This window comes from Megascapheus bottae, chromosome 7, assembly GCF_031878675.1.
Source record: "Megascapheus bottae isolate mThoBot1 chromosome 7, mThoBot2.hap1, whole genome shotgun sequence".
Taxonomy (NCBI): domain Eukaryota; kingdom Metazoa; phylum Chordata; class Mammalia; order Rodentia; family Geomyidae; genus Megascapheus; species Megascapheus bottae.
In genome coordinates, this window is record NC_143515.1 from 68,219,155 (window position 1) to 68,238,576 (window position 19,422).

At 42.1% G+C, this 19,422-nt stretch overlaps 1 long non-coding RNA gene across 1 annotated transcript in view; it reads left to right on the forward strand.

The window, feature by feature from the left end:
* Positions 1-11,255: 11,255 nt before the first annotated feature.
* The window catches only part of LOC150061020 (uncharacterized), a 102,964-nt gene continuing 94,797 nt past the window's right edge, over positions 11,256-19,422 (forward strand). Inside the window, exons 1-3 of the long non-coding RNA XR_016536289.1 lie at positions 11,256-11,493; positions 11,834-11,914; positions 12,147-12,213. This is a non-coding gene — a long non-coding RNA (uncharacterized LOC150061020). The remainder of the gene's footprint in view (positions 11,494-11,833; positions 11,915-12,146; positions 12,214-19,422) is intronic.

Genomic DNA, 19,422 nt, shown 5'->3' on the forward strand with positions numbered 1-19,422 from the left:
TAGTTAGTATTGCTGAAAAACATACTTTTCAAAGATAAATAACACCAAAAGAACTGTATCACTGACTACACTGACAAAACATGACATTCAATTGCAATCTTGCCACTTACACAAAGTTCCTGCTAACTACTGCATTTCCTAAATCCTGATGGCAATCAGTTGTTCTTACAGACTGCCACATGGTATTGCCTTTTAATAGTTTTGGCAAGTGGGCTCAAAACCACTAAGGCATTTTATCTACAATGTTTGTTTGTTTGTCTGGTTGGTTGGTTTGGTTTGGGGTTTTTTTTGGCCAGTCCTGGGGCTTTGGACTCAGGGCCTGAGCACTGTCCTTGGGCTTTCCACAAGGCAAAAGCTCTATCACTTGAGCCACAGCACCACTGCCAGCTTTTTCTGTGTATGAGTACCAAGGAATGGAACCCAGGGCTTCATGCATGCTAGGCAAGTACTCTATCACTAGGCCATACTTCCAGCTTCCTACAATGTTTTCATACAGGTTAAAAGACTGTTCAGATGGGTATTGATGGTTCAGGCCTGCAATCCTAGCTACTCAAGAAGCTGAGATAGAAGGACTGCAATTCAAAGCCAGCAATTCAAAGCCAGCCCAGGTAAGAGTCTAGGAGACTCTTATCTCTAATTAATTACTACAAAAACAGAAATGGTGCTCTGGCTCAAAGTGATAAAGCACTAGCCCTAGAGACAACGCTCAGTGCCCAGACCCTGAGTTCAAGGCCCAGGATTGGCATCATACAAATACATATACATATACGTATAAACATATACATGTATACATACATGTATGTATTCCCAATTTTAAGAAGTCTTCAAGTTAACATGCATCATTATCAGTAATTAAATCCATAATGATGGAAATGCTTCAAAATATCCATTTTTAATACATCTCACCACAGCATTAAACTTCATTTTGTTCTGAAAGTAATTACATTCTGGGTCTCTACTAAGAAAATGCCAATACCTGAAAGGAGAAGATTACGTATATTTGTTAGGTTATATACTATGCACGACCATGTATCACAGAAAATGCCACAAATTAGGGACCTCTGTCTTTGTGGCCAAAGAATAGGATATTTTTGTTTGCTTTATGTTAAATTATTTTAGTTAATTTAGATAATTTCCATCTTTACAAAAGAACTTCATAATGGTTAACAAGTAGTTTGAGTTTATGATGCAGGCTAAATGAGGTGAAACCTGACTGTAATCTCAGCTACAGAGAAGCTTATGCTTCATGAGTTGGACTCAAGCTTATGCGGTTAAAGAGACCCTACATTTTATATATATATATATAGTACAATACACGAAGAGATGGCATGACTCAAGTGGTAGATGACTTGCCTAATACCCCTAGATTCAATTCCCAGTACTGGGTAAAAGAAAGAAACAAACATGCAAAATAACACATCTAAAAATCCATTTATCTAAGCCCTTGTAAACTGTAATAAACTGAAAGTGAACAAGATTCCTCAGAGACTTCCAATATTTATTGCAATTCCATGATGACAGAAAGTAAATTCTATTTAATATGTGATTATCTATCAGTGTATGAGTTCCCTCGGTCAAGGCTCTCTATCAGTAATTTCCAAACAATTATGTCCTCCGTATGCTATCAAAGTTTAAGCAACTTATCTTTCAAGTATTCCATTTATATAGAAACTATCTCTGAATTACTACCAGTTTGGCAAAAGACACACTACAACACATCCTGGGGCACCAGTTGTCTTCAACACTGTTCCCTCAGTGTGTTGTTGGCTAAGGATATCACTCAAATAATAGAGCTAGAACAAGGTCCAAGACACTTAATGACATATCCTGCCTTAAATTCTTTTTTGGAACATAGCAGGACATAATAAAAAGTAAACAACTCATGAACTATAACGAGAGTCAGGGGCTTCCCATTGTATGAGCAATCTCATAGTCAGATATTTTTGTACAAGTAGATGACATTTTACACTGACAAAACAAGTCCACTACATTATCTTCAAAATACCAAACAACACTAAGTACAGGGCAGTGAAAAAGATTTTATCCCAACCTCTATTAAGAAAACACATAATGATTTTAAAGGTACATAAAAATGGGTGAATAAGGTAAGCCTTACACGTGGAATCATTTCAGAAACTAGGGAAATATAAATGTTGTGACATGAAATCTTAAATAAAAATTCAGCTAGGTGCCAGTAGCTCGGCCTCTGTAATCCTAGCTACTCAGAAGGCTGAGATCTGAGGATCGTGGTTCAAAGCCAGCCCAGGCATGAAAAGTCTGTGAGACTCTTATCTCCAATTAACGACCAGAAAACCAGGAGTGGGGCTGTGGCTCAATGTGGTAGAATGGTAGCCCTGAGCTGAAGAGCTCAGGGACACACAGCCCAGGCTCAGAGTTCAAGTCTCACAACCAACAAAAAGAAAGAAAAAAATCACATAAATTTGGAAAACTGACATTTCTCATTTTCATCCCACCTCCCCCTATATATATATATATACACACACATATTATATATATATATACACCTTTCAATTTCATGTGAGTACACCTAGAATATGGGTTTCAGGTTCCCACTTCAACTGATGTTATTATTCTTGCACTTGCCCCTGAATAGCTCCAGGCTTTCTGTCCCCTCTTCTATTTAATCTTTCTAAATATACTCTCTTCCGCACCTTACCCTTATAAAAAATATGCCCTGTGATCAACGTTCGGGTCCACGACCCAGCCCTCCATGAAGCCTTCATGGATCTCTCTCAATTGAACTAATTACTTCCTTTCTAAAAAATCCTCAAGTACACTACTGTTTCTGTGTCTCCCAAATCACTCATCACATTTAATTAGTATTACACATATTTGTGTTTTGTCTTATCATCTATTTTTAGGTCATAATCTCCTTAAGAATAGGATCTATATCTTATGATTTCACTTCCCTATCTTTTAATAGCATAGCACCTTGAACAAAGTATGTACTCAAACAACTACAACCTCAACAAATGATTGAGTGACTACTTAGAAATTGAATTATACACTTCCTGTACCAACAAGAATAGAGGAGATATGACTTATACTTTGCAAAACAAATAACATTTCCTTAGTTTCCTCTGAACAAAGTCACCAAAATAGAGTCAGTATTACATATTATAGATGCTTTCCAAAGTCAAAAATATTTCACCTTTCAAAAATCTGGTCAAGGGACTGGGAGTTTGGCCTAGTGGTTAAAGTGCTTGCCTAGCATGCATGAAGACCCGGGTTCGATTCCTCGGTACCACGTACATAGAAAAAAGCCGGAAGTGGTGCTGAGGCTCAAGTGGTAGAGCTCTAGCCTTGAGAAAGTCCAAGGACAGTGCTCAGGCCCTGAGCTCAAGCCCAGGACTGGCAAAAAAAAAAAATCTGGTCAAATACAATGTGATATCCTTAAACATACATACACATACATACACAAAATGGAATACTGTTAAAAAATCAAATCTATGCTTGATAATAAAAACATGTAAATATTTTAGCTATATAGGCAAACTAAACTTTTAAGATATAATATAATAATGTGGCCAAAAGATCAACCATTCAAAACAAAAATGTAAACACAGGGGTTGACCAATTTGTTCCAGATGAAAGAGTACACCTGAAGGGATATCAATGTGCGAGAAGACTCCACTACCTGATGAATTTAACTATAACCCCTCTATACATTACCCCGACAATAAATTTTAAAAGAAAGAGTATACCTGAAGCTTTAGCTGTTTGAACACTAACAAAACTCGAGAGGCAGAATTTTACTGCTAAGGATCCAAAACCAATCATTCAAAGATAAGCTTACCAGAACAGAAGCACCAAAGAATCAACATTACTAAAGTACAAAGGTGAGATCAAACAGAGCACAAGAATCTTAAAGTGACACTTTCATTAAGTAATTGGGATATATGACTCCCAGGAACATGATTGCAGGAATCTCCACAACTCATATATGGAACAGAAAATCCAGAAAGGAAAGAGGGTGTAATGTAGCCAAGTGTGGCAAATGGAACTGGAGGCAAGTCAGCTTAAAAGTATGATTGTAACGAGGAGCACCGCTCAAGTGGTAGAGTGCCTCCCTAGAAATTAAAGGTATGAATGTGATTTCCAGTCAGAACACTGGATTCAAACATCATTCATCACACCTACAAGCTATGAGATATTACACCAGCCACTTAACTTTCCTGAGCTTTGTTTCCTCATTTATGAAATGTAGTGTGTAGAGCTAGTACATGCCTGGCTCAGAGAGAGCACTCAGTAAATACACGCTGGTTCTGAATGAGAGTCATATAAGAAAATCTAGGCAGGGAGTGTGGCCTAGTGGTATCATGCTCGCCTAGTCTTGGGTTCAATTCCCAGGAACCACATACAAAGAAAAAGTGGCACTGTGGCTCAAGTGGCAGAGCAAAAAATGTCCAAGGACAGTGCTGAGGTCCTGAGTTCAAGCCCCAGGACTGACAAAAAAGAAAAAAAAAAAATCAGACATTTCTCTCCAGACATTTTGCAGTTTTTAAGAGAATAACCTTAATCCCTAGTTAATGTATTGTTACAACATGTAAAAGTCAATTTTTCATCAAAAAATCAAAATATAATTGTTGTATTTTGATATCTGAAGAGAATTAGTTCCAGAAACCCCTGAAAACACAAAAGTCTGCAGATTCTCAGGTGCCTTATAAGAAATAACATAGTATTTGCATATAATACAAGCCTCCTGTCTATTTTTTAATCATCTATAGATTACTTATAACATCTAATACAGTATATGCCTTTAAACAGTTGTCCTATATTTAAGAAATGACAAGAAAAAGTCTGTACCTGCTCAAGTCCGTACCAACAGGTTGGTGCACCTAGGATATAATGGACTATGTACTTCTTTCTCTTAGTGCACAGATTACTTCAAAGTTTCCAAGAATTTTTCAAACTTAAAATTTCTCTAAACAAATACATTTTCCTGGCCTTCCTTCTTTTCAGAGAGGAATGGAGAAAAAGAGTAGTAAGAGGGAGGAAAGGAGGCAAGGGAGGAGGTGAGGGAAGGAGAAAGAAGGAAGAAGAAAGGAAGGGAGGAGGAAGGGAGGGAGGCTTAGCTGGCTTACAGAAGGTGGGAAGTTTTATCATATAGATAAAAACGGAATAACTATGAGAAGCAAATGATAAAAATCATACTTTACAGAATATAACAGCTTTAACATGTATATTCAAGAAACTATAAGGAAAAGGAAATACAATTCAAGTAAGAAAATGAAATTTCTTAAAGCAAGGAAATAAGTACTATGGATAACTGTACTTTTATAACTTGTTTAGTACTTAACATTTTACAAGGTTTTCCTGCAAGTATCATCTACAGCAAATTCTCTGGCAATAAAAGAATCTGTTTCAATGACATGATAAATTTGCAGTCTTCACTAAAAGTAAGATCAAATATTTTAGAAAGGATTTTTTTCAATATTTATGTGTAGAATGGGTTAGGCAAATATGTGTGGGCAAACAGTTCAAGAACCTACAAATCAAGAGTTTTAGCATAAAAAAGCAGAGGGAGGTAAAATCAGATCAATAGTTTGGTAATTGTTCCACATGTAAAATTGGAAAAGACTGTAGAATAAGAAAGAGGGGAAAATCTAAAAAAAAAATTACCACCAAAAAAAAAATCAGAAAATGGTGAATTCATTTGTGAAATGCCCACCTATTTGACCATTCACTAGCTAGTTTTAAATGTTTTTTGCCAATCATATGCTAATTAATATTTTTATTTAATACAACAAGTTAATTTTTTAACTCACAATAGTGTGAGAATTCACTATTCTAATTTTAAATAGAAAACTTGGGTTCTAGTGCAGTTAAATAAATACCCAAGTTTACATCAACCAGCTGTCTAAAGTCAAAGCTCCATTTATAAAAGTAGTTTAAAAACTATCTCAAAATTACAATCCAAGGGGGTAAAACCAAAGCATCACTTTGGAAAAATTAGATTATCTAGTGTTACTAGAACTTTGATCCCACTGATGCACCTATTTTTATCAGTTTGGTCTCTCTGTTCCTAATGATAGCATTCAGGGCCACCCACTGAAACCACCCATCCCTACAATTCCCACTGACATATCCAAAGCTGGGAGCAAGGAGGAAGACTTACGACAAAAATATATGTAAAATGAGAATGACTAGACTGATTAATTTCAAGTCTTCTATATTCCTGGAGGGACTACTTTCTATTTTTACATAAGCCACTTATCTTTTAAAGATGTCAACCTACTAAGCTTTTCTAAAAGCCTCTCACTTCAAAAGAAGTCTCAGAAATACTATGTGGGAGATGGGCTACTAGGGAGGAAACATGGATATAATAACTCACTTGTATTTATGGAACTGAATTTACATGTTGGCATCTGTATTTACAATTTTCCTTATTCCATGTATCTTTCACAGAAATAAAAAATATTTTATATTCTATATTAATCAAAATACTATACACTCACAAATTCTCTTCCAGATTAATGGGGGAAAAAAATCTGTATGTCCTTAAATTAAGCAACCAAGAATGATACCCATTTACCATTAGGCCATTTTATAACTTTTGACATCACCTGAAAAACACAGTATAAATTTGCAGTCTTCACTAAAAGTAAGATCAAATAATATTTTAGAAAGGACTTTTTTTCAACATTTACATATAGAATGGGTCACGCAAATATGTGTGGGCAAACAGTTTTTTTAGCACAAAAAAGCCAGGAGAGGTAAAATCAGATCAATAGTTTGGTAATTGTTCCACATGTAAAATCGGAAGAGATTGTAGAACAAGAAAGGGGGGGAGGGGGGAGGGCTGGGAGTTTGGCCTAGTGGTAGAGTGCTTGCCTAGCATGCATGAAGACTCGGGTTAGATTCCTTGCTACCACATACTTAGAAAAAGCCAGAAGCAGTGCTGAGGCTCAAGTGGTAGAGTTCTAGCCTTGAGAAAGTCCAAGGACAGTCCTCAGGCCCTGTTAAGCACAGGACTGGCAAAAAAAAAGAAAGAAAGAAAGAAAGAAAGAAAGAAAGAAAGAAAGAAAGAAAGAAAGAAAGGAGGTGGGGGGAAGCTAAAAAAAATTACAACCCAAAAAAATCAGAAAATGGTGGATTCATTTGTGAAATGCTCCCTTATTTGTCCATTCACTAATTAGTTTTAAATGCTTTTTTTTGCCAATCATATGCTAAGTAATATTGTTATTTAATACAAGTTAATTGTGTTGTTGTTGCCAGTCCTGGGCTTGATCTCAGGGCCTGAGCAATGTCCTTGGGCTTTCTCTAGTGCTCTACCACAGCACCTGAGGAATGGAACTCAGGTCTTCGTGAATGTTAGGCAAGCACTCTACCACTAGGCCAAATTCCTGGCCCCAACAAGTTAATTTTTTTAACTCACAATAGTGTGAGAATTCACTGTTCCAATTTTAAATAGAAAACTTGGGAGTTCTAATGCAGTTAAACAAATACCCAAGATATACACAAAGAAAGAAGAAAGAAGGTTTAAAATATTTAGAACTCATCTGCAATAGTAAGAAAAAGATCAGAGACAATGAGGCCATATCCAAAGATTAAATTCTTGACTAACATGATGGAGAAACAGCAAAGTTGTTCCCTATAATCTAGTCTAAAAGGGTAGCAAAGTTATATAAAGTGGGAAGAAATTTATATGGTCTGCATCCCAGACTGGATACAGTCCTTTATCATCCAACTCCTGAAATACAAGTGTTCATCCAATCCTGCATTCAACATTTATTTGCAGGTAATGTAGAAAGGCGCCCACCACAATGTTTTTGGACCTCTGCCAGGAAAGTAATAGATGGCCCTCTGAGAATTACTGTGATTATCTTATTTAGAAGGCAAAATCACTGCCAAAGCAATAATGAGCATCCTGGGGATCTCCTATGCTTTATAACTTAAGGGATTCCACTAAGTGTCATGTACTTGTTTTGACCTTCCATACCTGTCCTATAATGAAAAACTTAAGTTATGCCATATGGCTTAAAGCCAATCAACTCCATGCAACACAATATTCAAACCATGTCTGAATCACAGTCAGTATATACCAAATCAGAGTCTGGTATGCAGTCCAAAAAAGATTTTCAAGGATGTCCAATCCATACCTCACTCTACCTTTCAGCACCTCTACACCACTTGCAGCACTTACTCAACATTTAGTCCTAGTAAGACTGCTCACTGGATTAAGGGGATCAAGAGGACATGCAGAGAACATTCCATCCTGGGAACAACATCTTTAAATTATTTAGGCTTGTTTACCACGTCTCCCTATAGAGTAAAAGCATACTTGCCAACACTTTCACAACATACACCAGTCAGCACCTAGCAACCCACTCCTCGGCCCACCAAAAGATTAACACATACACAGAAAACAGGAAACATAGCAAAAATTACACTTTGACCCTAGACTCCCTTAACAGTTAAATGTCTTAAGTAGTAGTGGTATCTTCATATCACACCCACTTCATGCTACCCTTACAGCTTCCTGGCATAAGCAAGTTCTTGGGATTATACAAACTACTGCTTCTGTTTGCAGCACAGATTTCTAGAAATGAAACCTTGGAAGTGAGGGAGAAAGAAAAACAAATGTTGGCACAAAGAGGAAGGAAATGCAATTGTCTGTATAATCCCAGTTAAAATAGAACAATCACCATTAGTTCCATCAGCTTTTTTTTTTTCCAATAAAACCACTTATCCAAAAACATGCAGAACTAAAAACACTCCCTGGGCTTAAACCATATATACACACAAAAAAATTTAATAGACACAAGCTTACAGACTTTCTCAGAAGGAAGAGATTAACTATAAACTATGTAAAATCCAAGTTTTGCGCCCATAATCCAAAGTTCAGTGAGTTAAATAAGTGTCATAAATTAGTGTGAAATGTGTACAAAAGTCAAGCCAAATACCTTACACTTATAAGCAGTGGCCCTGTTATTTTCTCTCCAAACAATATTTATGCATATATATTCTTTACTCTGTCCCTTCTCTTTTTTTGACTCACTGATTGGGTGGCAAAAAGTCTGAATAAGAAATGGAAAGAAAGTAATGCAGACTATTAGTTCATAAAACCAAATTAGACCTTTCCACAAAGTACAGGTGATAATGTAGAAACACATCCATTTTATCACCTTTATGACAAATTGCTTAAGGAATGCCTGCTTATTAAACGGAGTCAAATCCCATGGCTACCTTTAACCCAAAACTATTTCTAATTTGAGAACCAAAAGACCCAAGCAAATCACATTATTCCCAATGTGAAGAAATCCGACCCCCTTCCTACTACATCACTGCTTCTGTGAAACTAGCTGAGAGGCCCCTTTGGCCAACTTTTTTTTTTTTTTAAAGACAAACCTCCAACCAACTCCAGAAGAGGAGACAAACCTCAAACAAATTTAACCCTTGAAAGTCATCTCTGCAACTGTTCCAACATAATCTACGCTACAAGGCAATCATGTCTTGCACAGACATTTGCAGAGTTCTCACTACTGAAGTGTAAAGCATCGTGCCTCATAAATCAAGATTCCTCTTGCCAGCCACAGGGTGCTGGGGCTGCGATTCACCCTTCCGTCGCCAACATCGCACTGCACATTAAAAAATTCACTGTCTCCAGAGAAAAAAGAATGTCACCTTCTCCACAAGGACACCCGCCCCTTCTGTGCGCCACTACAATGAACAAGATGAACTAAGCAAGAAAGGCCATCAGATCCTCCAGCCTAAAGTTTTCCTCCCCACCAAACTCTGCGGCCACAGCACCACGGCCTGCCCTTGTCACACACACAAGTGACAAACGCCTGATCGCAGACCGGCAATTCCTAGGTCTCCTTTTATTATTTCCAGGCCAAGTAGTGTCTGGCCCAGGAGAGTCACTGAGTTTAAAAATAAATAAAATTATTATTATTATCTTTTAAAAGCCATCGTAGTTGGATAGGAAGGGCGAGGGACCCTGGTTTCCAGTTTCGCCTCATCTCTTCCTAAAGACCAGCGAGAGCTCGTGTCCGACCACTGTCCACTCACCAACCCCACCTCCAATCCTCGGCTAAAGACGTTCGCTCCCCAGCTGGGTCCCTGGCCTCGGCTGCAAGGGGCAACTGCGCTGCACGCACTCACTGCTACCTCGGAAGCCTTGGCCCGGGGAGGCAGAGCGAAGGCAGAGGCGGCGAGGCTAGGCTGCGGCGCCGTCGAGCGCTGAGCGGTGGGGACGGCACGCCGCCGCAGCCCCCATTTCGCCGTCGGGGCGAGCGAGACTCGGAGAGGTTGGCGGGCCCGCCAAGGTCACGGCGCTCGTCGGGGCCGAGGGGCGCCCGCGCCGAATTCCGGCTCCCCCTCTCGGCGGCGGCTCGGGGCGCCCGCTCCCCCCCGGGCCCGCGGCCGCGCAGCCTCGCGCGCCCTCCGCGGATGCTCGCCCTTCGCTAAGTGGGGCAGGCGCCGCGCGGCGCGGGGACGGCGCTCCGCAGCGGGCTGGCCCGCCCGGGCCACCCCCAGCGGCTGCCGTGACAGCTGCGACCTCCGCCCCCCGCAGCCGCGCGGCGGGGCCCGGAGGGGAACTCGGGCGAAGTGGGAGCGGGAGGGGAGCGCAGAGAAAGGCGAGCAGGGGCGGAGGGGCAGCTGCTCCCCGCCCCCTAGGGCCGCCGCGGCCGCGCGGCTCGTGACAGCTGCACCCACCGCGAGGCTCCCGCCCGCCGCCGCCGCCACTCACCTGCCGCCGCCTCTGGGCCGCGCTCCCGGGCGCCGCGCTCGCGGGCGGTCGTGGTGGCGCCCGCCGCGGCCTGCGCCGCTCCTCGGGCTGGGGCGCCCGACCCCCGGGGCCCAGGCGACCGCCGCCGCCGCTCTCCGGCCCCCTCCTCCGGCGCAAGGGTCCCCCCCGCAGGGGTGATGCAGGGCGACCCCGGCGGAGGCTCTGCCGGAGGGAGCAGCGGCGAGCCAGCGGCCGAGACGCTCGAGGCTGCGGTCCAACCGTCGGAGGTCGGGGCTCTGCGGATCGCGTCAGACTCCCGCTCGCCCGGCCTGAAGAACAGGCATTTCAGCCGCTCTGCGCGGCCGCCATGTTCTCCTCCTCCTCGGCCGCCGCCGCCGCCGCCGCCGCCGCCGCCCCCCGCTCGCGGCCCCGCCCCCTCCGCGCCCCGCCCCGCCCGCCGCCCGCGGCCCCGCCCCGCCCCGCCCTCCGGCCGCCCGCGGCTCGGACCGCTCGGCCCCCGGCGGCGGGGGCGGGGTGGGGGGGACCCCGGCGACTCGGGGCGGGCGAGCTTCGACGGCGCGCCCCGCCTGCCCTCCCAGGAGCCGCCCCGCGCCCTCTGCCGGCCGCCGGCCCGCCGCGGCCCGCGTCCTAACCAAGTGTGGGGAAAGGAGGCCCAGGCTCCCCGCTGCCGACCTCCCCTCGAGGCGGTCCTCCGCCCGCCGCCGGGAAGCGGCCTCGAACCCCAGGATGCCCACGGCGGGGCCCGGGCCCGCCGCCGCCCGCCGCCCTTTATCTCGGTGGGTGGGTGGTGCCCGCGCCCCAGCCCCGGCGGGGGCGGGGGAGGAGCCTGTCCTCCGCCTGTCTCTCTCTAATGTGTTGTCTTACTCGAGGGAGACAACATCCCGCGGGCCTCGTTTTCTTAGTCTGTGAAACTGGGAGGTGGTGGCCGAGATGATTTTCCCAGCTGTCGGACAGGGGAGACGGGAGATCCGCTGCCCACCTGGTTTTACAGAGGGACACACCTGCCTGACCCGTCCAGCTCCGCCATCCCCAGCTGTGTCTGTCCTTCAACGACCTTTGCTCTCGAGGGGGCCCGCGCCTCTCTTCTGAATCTAAGTGCTACCTTCTTGTCACTAGAGAAATCACATCAGCAGAACAGCCCCACGAGCAAGTGATGACTTTTATCTGGAAAGCAACCTGCACCCTAGGACTCGCCAAGTAAGTCCACTTTCCCGCCTGGGAGGTGCTCAGTGAAAAGTGCACGGTCGGGCCTTCCTCGGGACGCCTGTCCTGACTAGCTGGCCTCCACCTCCCAGTCCTCCATTCCCCCGGCCTCGGCTTACCCTGCCGCGGCTGGCTCCTCCCAGCATGTCCCATTCTCTTCTCAAAGGCAGCCTGGGTAAAAGTCTTCTCCTAACTGAATGTTGGACACACCAACCTCTCTCCACAGCCGGACACTCTGTGCTGCTCTGGGTTTACTGGAGACAACCTCCGACTCACACCCGCCTTCATTTCAAGTAAGCTCACTTAATTGATCCTTGGCAGGGCCTGTTTCCCAGTCCAGTTCAATCTAAACATTGCAAAGTGCCTTCATCTTGGTCTCTGGTACTTTCAAAGGAGTCGTTTGTCCTCCTATCTCCCTAGACTTCGCTGCTTGCCAGAGGCAGTGGACACCTTGATCTTCCTGACTTGTGGCTTTATACAACCTTGATGCTTCTAACTATTCCCTTTTGATATTCTCTCTCCCTGCCTTCTGCGTCATTCTCCGTCTTTCTACCTGCTTTCTGAACGTCTTTTTTTTTTTTTTTTGCCAGTCCTGGGCTTGAGCTCAGGGCCTGAGCACTGTCCTTGGGCTTTCCTCAAGGCTAGTATTCTACTCTGAGCCACCACACCATTTCTGGCTTTTTCTATGTATGTGGTACTGAGGAATCAAACCCGGGTCTTTGTGCATGCTAGGCAGGCACTCTACCACTAGGCCAAACTCCCAGCCCATCTGAATGTCTTTTCACTACCAAAGGATCCCCAAGGTTGGTATCCTCAAGTATTTACTTCCCCCACCCCTTTCTCACAGGTTAATCAGGTTAATTCTATTTCCAGAACTTCAACTCTTTTTGGGGGGGGGGGGGAGGCTGGTCGTGGGGCCTGGGCACTGTCCCTAAGCTCGTTAGCTCAAGGCTAGCACCCTACCATATTGAACCACAGTGCCACTTCCTCAACTCGTAATACTTAGATCACCTTCCAGTCCCCACCCCCACCCTCACCCCCCACAACCACTACTCTTCTGTGTAGTGTGTTAACTTTAAAACAGCCTCAACACAGGGTTGGAAACACTGCCTAGTAATAGAGTGCTTGTCTAGCAGGGGTTCAATTCCTCAGTACCACATATACAGAAAAAGCCAGAAGTGGTGCACACAGTGTTCAGATTTTATTCATTTTGACTAAAAAAGGCAGGGGGGAGGGGGGATTAGGAGAGTGGCTTAGTGGTAGAGTGCTTGCCTAGCAGTCCCAAAGCTCTTGGTTCAATTCCTTGGTACCACATACACTGAAAAAAGCTAGAAGTGGTGCTGTGGCTCAATTGGCAGAATGCTAGCCTTGAGAAAGCTCAAGGACATTGCTCAGGCCCTGAGTTCAAGCCCCAGGACTGACAAAAGCAAACAAACAAACAGGGTCTTGATATGTAGCCCCAGCTGAACTCCAGCCCTCAGTCTTCCTGCTTCAACATCCCAATAGCAGGGATTAGAGGTATGTATCATCATGCCAAGCAAGTGTTGAGATCTTGCTGAATGGTGAATGAAACTTAAGTATTGTCTATATTGCCGTAGCCATCCAAGGATGCTAAAGAAAACATTTTTTTCCTAGGGTAAAATTCCTTCTAAGGTAAACTCTTGACTTTTTGCTCTTTCCTCTACAAGTCACAATCACTTGCCAAAGCAGTGAAATCTCCCTCTTATCTCTCCTAAATGGCCATCTTGTCTCAGTCCTTTTTAGTTTCTCTGATTCCATCTGCTTTTACTAACCAGACACACTTTCTTAAATGCAGCTAGCCCCCACTAGCCTTCAGGAACCCTGCTTACTGGGAGATTCATTAGTTAGATTTACTTCCTGAACCCTACAGTAGCCTCTCTAAAATCCATTTACTTTAGTCAGGTAAGTGAAAATTTCTTTACTCCCCAAAGTACTGTGCCAATCAATAAATAGAACTGACCCCAATTAAAGGAAAGTGATTTAAAGAGATTTTTTCAAAATGAAAATGTAAGATAATATTTAACTTTTATAACCTACATAGATCTCATATTAGTCTAGGCACTACTGATGTCATACATTAATAGTAATCCTTTGGTAGAATTAAAACACATTAGTTCTGTGACCAGGAACTATAATACATCTATTGAACTTTCTCCAAAGTACAATAGATTTTCAGTTCTATAAAACTTACAGTTAGTGTATATGAAAGCATTCCAGTTACTGAAGCAAGAACTGATTTACTGTTGACATACTTTTAGCAAGTAGTTTTTTGCTTTGTAGTAATGATATGGGTTCATAAAATATTAAAGAGGTAAAACACTGAGGCAGAGAAAAACAATATGAATACAATTTCACACATTTCAAATCTATATACATATGTCTGTACATATAAATGCAGTTTATATATTCAGTTTCTCACAAAATAAAGTTACACTATAAATGCTCGTTGATATTTTGGTAGCTTTATGTAATATAATTTTCATTAATAACTGAATGGTCTTATACTATATATTTATTCAACCAGTACCTTACCACAGATGTTTACAGTGGTTCTGTTCTTCTGTGTTTTTTGAAATAACGCTATAACTATTTTGTTTGAATATTTTCTTATATGAAATAAAGTGCTAAATCAAAGGGTAAGCTTTATTTATTCTTTTACTACATATTCACCACATTGACTTCTAAAAAATGTATTCTAAACTATGATCCTACCTACATGAATGGATGAGTCTTCTACTTCTCATATATAACAAGCTCTGGGTTTTTTTTTTAATCAATTTTATATTGAATAGTCTTTCATTTATACATTGGTCTGCATTTTAAATGTTATAAAGACTAGACTTAAAAATTGTGCAGACCTGGGGCCAGGAGTTTGGCTTAGTGGTAGAGTGCTTACCTAGCATGCACAAAGACCTGGATTTCATTCCTCAGTACCACATATATAGAGAAAAAAAAAGCCAGAAGTGGTGCTGAGGCTCAAATGGTAGAGCTCTGACCTTGAGAAAGTCCAAGGACAGTGCTCAGGCCCTGAGCTCAAGCCCGGGACTGGGGAAAAAAAATTGTGTAGACCCAAGCCACTTACTAGCTTTGTGACCCTTGGAAAAACCACTTTATGCTCTCTAAGCCTCATTTACAAAATAGGAGACTAGGACTTGCTTCAAAGGATTATTGCAAAGATTAAATAAAATAATGTAGGGCTGAGAATGTGGCTTAGTGGTAGAGTGCTTGCCTAGCATGCATGAAGCTGTGGGTTTGATTCCTCAGTACCACATAAACAGAAAAAGCCAGAAGTGGCACTGTGGCTCAAGTGGTAGAGCTCTAGCCTAGAACAAGAAAATATCAAGCCCCAAGACTGGCAAAAATAAAATAAAATAAAATATGCAAACTAGGTGCGGTGGTACATACCCTGTAATCTTAGCTACTTGGGAGACAGGTTTGGAAGGTCTAGGTTTGAGGCCAGCTCAGGCAATAAAGTTCACGAGACTCCCATCACAACCAATAAAAAGTAAGGTAAAGCACATTCACCATCCCAGCTCCACAGAAGTGCAAATAAAAGGATCACTGTCCAAGCCAGACCAGGCATAAATGTGGACCTCATTAGAAAAATAAAGTAAAAAGGGCTAAGAGCATGTACAAAGTGTAGAACGTCTGCCTAAGACATGCAGGGCTTTCTGTTCAAGCCCCAGCACATCCCCCAAAATAATAATATATGCAAAACACTTCAAATAGGACATTTAGGATTGCCCATGAAAACGTAAAAATGAGCTCAAACTAATTAGTAAAAATCTGCCCAGCTATTCAGCAGGCTAGAATAATAGACACAGATAAAGCCAGCTGCGAAATTAACAGGATTCAGTGTCTTCTAAGGACATACTGCAGCTGTATATGTCATAATAATCCCCTTCTTTGAGTGACTACTGCTTTCCTATTCATTGAAAACTTTGTGCTTTAAAATCATAGATATCAGGAAACTTTGGTGTTTGTAATTATATAAGTAAAAAGGAAGCATCCCTCTCTCTTCTGCCTAAACACTCTAAATCCTTTTTGACACAGATGAAGCCTCAGTTTACAACCAGGTGCAGCACTTTAGATAAAGGGTTTCTGAATACTTCTGTCTTTTTTATTTCCGAACAATAGGACCTTGAGTCACTTTGCAATCCAGATTGGATGTTGAACCTTTTTTTCCCCCATATATTTTTATTGTAATTAATAGAAGGGTTACATTATATTCACCAGATAGAAGGTACATTTCTTCACGAATATTGATACCCTTTCTCATGTCATGGTCCCCATTTCCCTCCCCCCTCCCCCCATTCATCTTAATTTCCCCCCTTCCCTATCCTATTTCAAATAACCAATTAACCATATATAAAATATATGCGATAACAAGGTGAAATATTGTAACTATGAGATAACCAAGGGACAGCAAAAGAGATGAGAGATAATATAGTACATTAAGGACAACAATCACTCATTATATGGCTTTTGTTTCTATATCCTGGAGGTCCTTACATTTAGCATCAGTCTATATGGCCTTATGTATCTAGATTTTGTTCTATTGTGAATCTCTGCTAGGAGAGCCCAAGGTTTCTACTGATTATGACAAATGAGGGAAACCATTGAGCCTATGTTCCTTTGAGTCTGGCTTACTTCACTTAATTGGATGTTGAACCTTTTATATATGCTTTGCTTTACTTTGAGCCTCTCAGAATTTTTTATTTATTTTTTACTATTAAAGGTGCACTGCAAGCTGGGTGCTGGTAGCCCACCTCTGTAGTTCTAGCTACTCAGGAGGCTGAGATCTGAGGATTACAGTTCAAAGTCAGCCCCTGCAGCAAAGTGTGTAAGACTCTTTTCTCCAATTAAACAGCCAGAAACCTGGATGTGGTACTGTGGCTCAAGTGGTAGAGTACTAGACTTGAGCTGACAATGTCTAGGCCCAGAGTTCAAGCCCCATGATCAACCAAAAAAACAAAAACAAAGTACATTGCAAGTCAAGTGTCGATGGCTCATGCCTATAGTTCTAGCTAGCTACTCAGGAGGCTGAGATCTGAGGATCTTGGTTCAAAGCCAGGAGAAAAGTCCTTGTGAGACTCTTATCTCCAATTAACTACACAAAACTTGGAAGTGGCACTGTAGCTTAAGTGCTAGAATACTAGCCTTGAGTACAAAGAGCTCAGGGACAGTACCCAGGCTCTGAGTTCAAGCCCCACGGATTTTTTAAAGTACATTGCAATGAATTCTTTCCTTGTACCCTTCTGAGATTTAAAAAAAAAAAAAGTCAAGTCTGGCCAGGTGGTGGCTCATGCCTGTAATCCTAGCTACTCAGGAAGCTGAGATCTGAGGATCAAGGTTCAAAGCCAGTCCAGGCACAAAAGGACCTGAGACTCTGAGACTCTTACCTCCAATTAGCTTCTAGAAAATGGGAAGTGGGGCTTGGCTCAAGGGTAGGGTGGTAACCTTGAACTGAGGTGCTCAGGAGCTTAGGCACATTGCCCAGACCCAAGGATAGGATGGTAGACTTGAGCTGAAGAGCTCAGGGACAGCACCCAGGCCCAGTTCAAGCCCCATTTCCCACCAAAAAAAGGTCTGGGTGCCACATTTCAAGGACTATTGTGGGCTTTGGATGATATCACACATATTCCACCTCCAAGCTTACCATAGAACTTATACTTTTAAATATGAGATTTGTTACCTTGAATTTATAACTTGCTATCATGGATGATCCTCTAAACACATCATTCTTTCCTGGTTAGATATTGTTAAAAAGTTTTGAAAATAACCAAGTTCACTTAGTTGATAAATGAAATACTGTTAATGTTTCAGTATTTTCTTCTTTTCCTTTTCTCTCTGTGAAAGAATAGAAAATATTGAAAAGCTGGTCTTTTTCTTCACATAAACTTATTTTGTCATATATTTAAAAATCTAGCTGGGCATGGTGGCTGATGTTTATAATCTTTGCCACTCATGAGATTGAGATTTGAGGATTACAATTCAAAGCTATCCAGAACAGGAAAGTCTGTGAGACTCTTATCTCCAGAAAACCAGAAAGGGACCTGTGGTTCAAAGTGGTAGAATGCTAGCCTTGAGCAAAAGAACTCAGGTACAGCATCCAGGCCCTGAGTTTAAGCCCTACAATTCACCCCTCCCCCGAGACACACACACACACACACACACACACACACACACACACACACAATCTAGAATAAAAGAAATATGATAAATATAAATTCCAGGAATTTCTCTAAATTCTCTTCTGGTTCCTTCATTATCTAATAAAGATTACTAAGTACCTACTGTAAGCAAGATAATGTTCTTTATCTAGACACAGATTGATTAGAGTTATAGAACAAAACGTACATATATTTTTAGAAATTGGTCAACAAATATAAAAAATCTATGCTTTGCTTTTATGATCTAGTTTTCTGTAACAATCATAATACAAATAATAGTAGAATTATATATACACATATGTACATAAACATATATTCACTGTCCCTGACCTGCCTTTGCTCAAGGTTACCATTCTAGCTCTTGAGTTCCACTTCTGTTTTTGTTTTTGTTTGGGGGCGGGGTTAGTAGAATTTCTTGCCCAATCTGGCTTCAAACTTCAATCCTCAGATCTCCACCTCCTGAATAACAAGAATTATAGGTATGAGCTCCCAGCACCCAATTTGATAGTTTTTAGTTTATTTTTAATTTTTTGCCAGTCATGGGGCTTGAACTCAAGTCCTGGGCACTGTCCCAGAGCTTTTCTGTGCTCAAGCTAGCGCTGTACCACTTGAGCCATAGCACACCACATCTGGGGTTTTGAGGAGTTTCTTGGAGATAAGTGTCTCATGGACTTTCCTGCTTGAACTGCAATCCTCAGATCTTGGCCTCCAAGTAGCTAGATTACAGGCATTTGTCACCAGTACCTGGCTTGATAGTATATCTTATTATAGGAATCATACAACTTTCTGAAAAGAAGCATTACTTTTTATGGAAAAAATTATACTTCTAATGTCTACTACTAATGTCTTGGTTTCTAAGGATTGCATTTATCTCACCATTTCCTTATATAAAATTTGAGATGTTTTCTCTGACTTCTCAATTCTGGATGTTTGCCTTGGACTTTATTCCTCAAAGAATTTATCGAATCAGAGGATAATGATTTCTTCTTTAAACAGTCTGAAAATTCATACTTTTAGAAGGAGGAACAAATTACTTGTACCTTTGGCTTTTTGAAGGTGTAATCAAGCAGATGATTTTCTTCCTAGTTTAGGAGGTATGAATACTGAATGGGGTAAACTCAGAATGGAGGGCAGTAGCCTCCAGAGATGGAGCTTGCCCTTTATGTAGCTCAGCTAGCCTTCCTGATAGCAACAGGAACAATTGCTAGAATGGCACCCTTTCACTATCTTTAAGAGACAGATTCCAGGGCTGAGAGTTTGGCCTAGTAGTAAGAGTGCTTGCCTAGCATGCACAAAGACCTGGGTTGG